The sequence below is a fragment of the Lactuca sativa genome, chromosome 1 (assembly GCF_002870075.4).
Source record: "Lactuca sativa cultivar Salinas chromosome 1, Lsat_Salinas_v11, whole genome shotgun sequence".
Lineage (NCBI taxonomy): Eukaryota > Viridiplantae > Streptophyta > Magnoliopsida > Asterales > Asteraceae > Lactuca > Lactuca sativa.
Window position 1 is genome coordinate 127,370,893 of NC_056623.2, and position 6,345 is coordinate 127,377,237.

At 40.2% G+C, this 6,345-nt stretch overlaps 1 non-coding gene across 1 annotated transcript; it reads right to left on the reverse strand.

The window, feature by feature from the left end:
• Nucleotides 1-5,650: 5,650 nt before the first annotated feature.
• LOC111893576 (small nucleolar RNA R71) lies at nt 5,651-5,757 on the reverse strand. The gene has a single exon (XR_002850908.1). It is a non-coding gene; the product is annotated as a small nucleolar RNA R71 (small nucleolar RNA).
• Between the last annotated feature and the right edge of the window lie 588 nt (nt 5,758-6,345).

A 6,345-nucleotide genomic window follows, 5' to 3' on the forward strand; every position in this document is an offset into this window, starting at 1 on the left:
TCCTTGGATTTTGAGTTATTGGTTAGACCCGAGTTATGTATATAGTGGTATTCCAATCTAGGGTATTCCATCGTTAGGATGACCGAACCCTATGATTGATTGGATATGGTGTGTTTGGTATTCCAACCCGAGGGTTGATTGGACCAAACATGTACGTGATACAAGGGTATTCCATCCTAGGGATGACTAGACTCGTCGTAGGCATGCCTAGTATTCCAACCCGAGGCTGATTGGGCCAGGTATGAGTATTTGTGCTTATGCGCCGGTTATTATATGTATGTGGTTCGGGAACTAAAGGATCACAGTTAGCAATGTGGGATTCGTGATTCTGTTTTTTTTTGTGGGAACCTCAGATTATATGAAGATGAGTAGCTAGTTGGGAGTTAAGTCTAGTGTATTCGACAATCATCTAGTGTGGGCAGTCTGTTAAGGAGCCAGACCATCTCGAGACTTCAGTTTACGAATTAAGTAAATGTAATCATATTGCAAGGTATTCGTTTATTTTCAGGTTTTGGAACCCTGCAAGGGTTTGTTACTATTTCCTTGGAAAGGCTAGGGTTATACCCGGGGTTGTGGTTCAAGTTGTTTGGAGTGTAAGGAATGAGAAGAAACGATTTCGAGGACGAAATCAAATTTAAGTAGGGGAGAGTTGTAACATCCCATTTAAATATAATAATTTAATAATAAACCCGGAACCCCGAGAAGCGATTTTTATTATTATCATATGATATTATAGTCCAAAATCTGATAATAATTATATGGGAGTCGTTTTCGGGAAGCCAAATGACAGGATTTGAATCTCCAGGGGCTAAAGTATAATTTTGGGAATTAATTTGTAAATATTTATGTAAGCGGGGACTAAATGGTAAGTTTTGGACCAAACTTGAAAAGGGATTTGCATAGGAAGGGCCATTTGGTAACAATTGGATCAAATTTGAAGGAAAAACAAGATGGAGGGGCTGGTTCTGTCGTTATGGGAAAATGTTATAAGGGAGTCAGGGTATAAAACCTGCTACCCTCTCAAACCCTAACCCTAGATCTGATATGATGCAGCCCTCACCACCCTCTCCACCCTTGTTTCCCCCCAGCCGCCATTACCCTCTTCTTCCTCCTTCTCCAACTCCGGTGCTGCACCACCACCTATTGCTCTTGTGTTTCCGACCAACAAAGCCAACCAATGCTGCCCGTAGCTGCTTGTGATGTCATCAGTGCTTTTCTAGCGGCCCCTATCGACGACTCCCTTCTAGCAGGTGGTTGCCTCCGCTATGCCGAACCGCCGCCACTTGTAGCGCCATTGTTGCCGCCATGGTTGCCGATAACGAAGCTGTCGACGACAAGATCGATAGCCGCCAAGTCGATGACCATTGAAGGATGTTGTGGCCACTGCTGTGATGGGTACAAAAACCTCCCTACCGTGAATGACATTCTCTCTAACTCTCTCTCCGTTCCGTTCGGGCCGCTGCTAGCGGTGGTTGCCGCCGATAATGGAGCTGCTGTCAGACTTCTCGTGTCACCGCCGCCAAGTGGGTGGCTGGGCTTATCTCGCGATCAGAATAGTGTGTTTTGTGTATGTGTCCTTTGTGTGATTGCCTTGGCCGGAGTTACAAGAGGGCCACCACCACCACCGTGAGGTGGTGGCTGCCACTCTCTACCACCGTTTGCTGCCACAAGGTGGTGGTGGGTGTAGTTATGGGAAGTTTATTTTTGGTTATTGTGTGTATTATTGTAATTGGTGCTTGAAATAATAATAGAAAAATCCATAACCACCACCGTGAGGTGGTGGCTGCCGCTTCCTGTCGCCACCGGCCGCCGTGTCGGGTGGCAATGTGCTTTGCCTTGTTGTGTTGATTCGTTTGGGATGCATGAAACCCTAGTGGGCCCAATCGAGCCCTAATGGGCCCAAAGAAACCCTAATTGACCTAATAAAACCTTAATGGGCCCAATGAGGCCCAAATTAACCTAAAAGCCCAACCATTTGATTAATGGGCTAATATTGGGATGGAAATTGATCGGGACACACACGAGAATTATTTAATAACTTGAGATATTAAATAATAATCATTGGAAAGTTAATCTATGGCAATATTGGATTAAGTCCTTAATGGTTTAATTAAGAAACACTTAACCCTAATCATCATTTCATATGAAAACCCTAATTTTGGGATTATGTGCTTGGACTTATCGGGACCCACATTTGGGCGATTGGAAAGGAATTATGTGTTAAGCCCAATCACACCATATGACTTATTTAGTGAAGTGAGGGACTTAATGGATTAAGTCCTTAATGGGTTAAGTGAGAAACACTTAACCCTAGTTGTCATTTTATGTGAAACCCTAATTTCACTTGGGCCTTGAGTTAGGCCTTCCTATAGGGTTTTGGTGGTTAGACTATTGATGCACCATCCAAGAACAAGTTAATGGACCAAAGTAATTAGATGGGATTGAGCATAAGGCCCATGTGAGGACTTGGGCCCAATATGGAAGATTGGGCCATATGTTGGGCCTTGGCCCATTACTTGACCTTTGGGCTTTTGTAGTGTGAGTTAGACTTTGAGCTTGGAACCCAATTACTAATTGGGTATTCTTTGATGTTGAAAGTTCAGGAATCTGTCAATCAGCAGCTGGAGCGTACCTGCGGGACTTCAGTAGTGCCAGGTGAGTTCTCCTCACTATATCAATAGGGTCTAAGGCACCAAGGCCAGCCCTTTATGGATTGTATTCGGATTATTGCATGTTATGCTTACAGATTTATATCCTGGTAGTTAGGATGGTGATATGCTATGGTTTAGTGCCAGGTGAGTTCTCCTCACTATATCAACAGGGTCTAAGGCACCAAGGTTGGCCCTTTATGGATTGTATTCGGATTATTGCATGTTATGCTTACTGATTTATATCCTGGTAGTTAGGACGGTGATATGTTATGCTTTAGTAACCTGTACGTCGATATCCTAGTTATGGGATTGTTGCTATGCTTTGTGATCTGTTAGATCGGTTTGACTGCTATATATATATATATATATATATATATATATATATATATATATATATATATATATATATACATGCCAGTGTTATATGATGTCTATGTGCACATGATTTTCCTGGTTATAGGATGATGTTATGTTATTGACCGGTTAGGTCTGTAATCCTGATTATTGGGATGTTGCTATGAATTGTGATCTGTTAGGTTGGTTTGACTGCTATATGAAATGAGCTAGCGTATGATATTTATGTGCACATGTTTGTTTGATTGAGTGTTGGGTTGATGCGGTCTTGCTTTGTGTTGTAGGCCAACATACCCGGCGAGCGGTACGGATAGGCTGTAGGCCCTGCGTGGCGGTCCAGACGTGCTGAAGGCTCGAAGAGCAGTCCAGATAGATTGAAGGCCTGTGAGGCGGTCCAGTCAGGCTGATGACTCATTATGTATGTTGTTTTGTAGTGGTTATACGATATGGTTATGTTTGTATGGCATTGGTATTTTGGGAAAACTCACTAAGCTTCGGGCTTACAGTTGTTGATTTTGTTTCAGGCACTTCAGATGATTGCGGGAAGGCGAAGGCGTGATCATGCACCTCCTCATATTTTTATGATTGATTCTGGGAATACTCTAATGTCTAAACTATTTTGAAAACAACCTGTAATAACTTAATGGTTTTAAAATGTGTTAAAAAGTTTAAATTTGGCTTGAATTTTATGGGTGTTATATAGAGACGAATTTCAGAAGAAGAAGAAGAAGAGATCTGGAATTGGCTTTCAACACCAAGGGAGAAAGAAGAGTTCATACTTAGCTAGATAGTTTGGTACTTTTACTATGTTTTTGAATATGAAGTATTTGTGTTTGTTTGATAGTATGTCCAGCTTAATCTAGCTGCTTCTGTTAGCCAGATGAAGCTGGAACTCATGGTTTTAATACAATAGATTTGACTTTGCTTGTTGGTTATGACTTCTGTTGATTGATTTTATCTAACATGTTAGATTTGATATTTAATTGCTTGATTTCTTATTCTGTGTAGTTAATGACCATTAATCTGCTTGAATTAGAATACCTGGTAATTTAGTGAACATTAGATTATTAGAGCTAGGATCAAACCAATCCTAGATAAGTAATTAATTATTGAATTAGGCTATGCTAGAGAACTCAAATTATGAATATAATTGTGTTTTGCAAATCAATCTTACATAGCTCCAATCCATTAAATAATTGATTATGTGTTAACTTAAGTGTGAACATACTTTGATCTACATGAATTAGCTGAATATTAGTAAATTTGGAATTGAATTGCTAATACCTTATTAATTGGTAACCAACAGTAATTTGTCATAGCTAATTTATAAACCAATGAGGGAAAGTGGATTCGAACTAACAGAAGTGTTTGTTAATTGATTGAATTTTGAGTTGAGAATTAAGTTCATCAAAACTTGCAAAATTGGATAAAACCCACAATTTTGCTAGAAAATTAGGTTAACTTAATACTAAGTAGATTAATTAATCAAAACCTTTCTCGGGTGATCGACACCCAACTTACCCGACTATTTTATAATTTGACTAGGTACACTGCCTAGGTGCAATTTAGTTAGTTAAGTTAGTTAGGTTATAAATATAAAATTAGGTGTATCTATTTTCACGCCTCAAGTTTTTGGCGCCGTTGCCGGGGAAACTGCTTATTTGATTGTTGATTTATTTGCTTTAGGTTGATCGATCCTTTTTGTGGGGTAAAACCTGCAAAAAGTTACCTTTTATAGCTTTGGTTTTTGTTTTGGTACTAGATTCACGACATGAGTCTTAAGCTCACGACGTGAGTTCAGTAGTTTTATGTTATTCTTCATTTTTCTTTTCTGTTAGTTTTTCTGCGAAAACACGAGGTGGTGACCCTTACCACGTCGTGGAGGCCAGTGAGTAGGCAGATTTTTTTTTAGTTTTTGTTCAGTTTTACATTTTTATTTTTGTTTATTTGCAGAAGTTAATGACCAGAGATTCCAACAAACCTTTGGTGCCACCACTTGAAGATCTAGAGTCTACCCTTCACTAGAATACTGATAAGAACGTGAAAGAAGATCAAACACCAAAGAAGTCGTTCTTCAAAGATCTCAAATCGGTCTTTTCAAAGAAGTCAGAAAAGAAAATTGGAGAGTCGAATTCATCTTCAAAGGACAAGAGCAAGGTTGACGGTTTCAATCAATTACCTATCCCAAACGAATCCAAATATGAATCTGAGGCCGAGTTTGGACTATATACAAGTGAACCTGAGAACGAGCCAGAAAACGAGATGGTGAATATTAAAAGATGTCCATGGGAGCTTACAAGAAGCGAATTAAAGACGATGTTGGTCCATGGTTAGTACAACCTACAATTTTGGCCATTGCCACATTCGAGCTAAAGGGACACATCCTTACTGCACTTAAGGATATTCCATTTTACGGAAAGGATCATGAGGATGCTTTCAAGCATCTAGATGAGGTCAATGACATTGCAGACTATTTCAATCTCCCTAATGTTCCTAGAGAGACAGCTTTGTTGAGGATGCTACCAATCACTTTTAAAGGAGCTGCATAAGATTAGCTGAAGGCACTACCACCTGGTGCAATCACTAGTTGGGCCCAAATGCGTGAGCAGTTTCTTGAACAATTTTGCCCACCATCCAAGATAGCTAAAGTCAAGAAGGCAATAGCCAATTTTGAGAAACAACCAGGTGAGTAACTATACAAAGCATGGGAGCGCCACAAAGGATTACTAAGGAATTGTCCTCCACATGACCTTAATATTCAACAAGAGATGTCTATATTCTATGATGGGATCAATGTCATGACGAGGCAAATTATTGATTCGCAAGGACCTCTTACGAAGAAGAATCTAAATCAGATCAAGGTGTTGATGGAAGAATTCACGAAGCATTCTCGTAAGTACCACAACCAAAGACACGATGGAGTAAAAGGCAGTGGGGGTGCACATTCTAAAGAGATGGCTACTATGATGGAAATGCTCAATAATATGGACCGGTGGTTGACCCAGATGGACCAATCAATTCATGCAATTAGAGTTGGTTGTGAGAGATGCAGTAGGCCACACTTGACCAAGGACTTCCACTTGGATTAATATGGGAAGAAGAAGGCTCAAGTTTGCTACTCAAGTGGGGATAAGTATGATGAAGACTGGAGAAAACCAAAGAGGGAGTTGCTGTCATATGATGAATACAAGAAGCAGAAGGAGGAGAAATACAGGCAGACTGGCCGAGGTTTGTACCAAAAAGAGCAACCACCAGCTGAGAAGAAAGTTGACTTGGAAACCATGTTGGTTCCTGTCATGGAAGCTTCAGAGAAAAGACATGATGATACTGATGCATCACT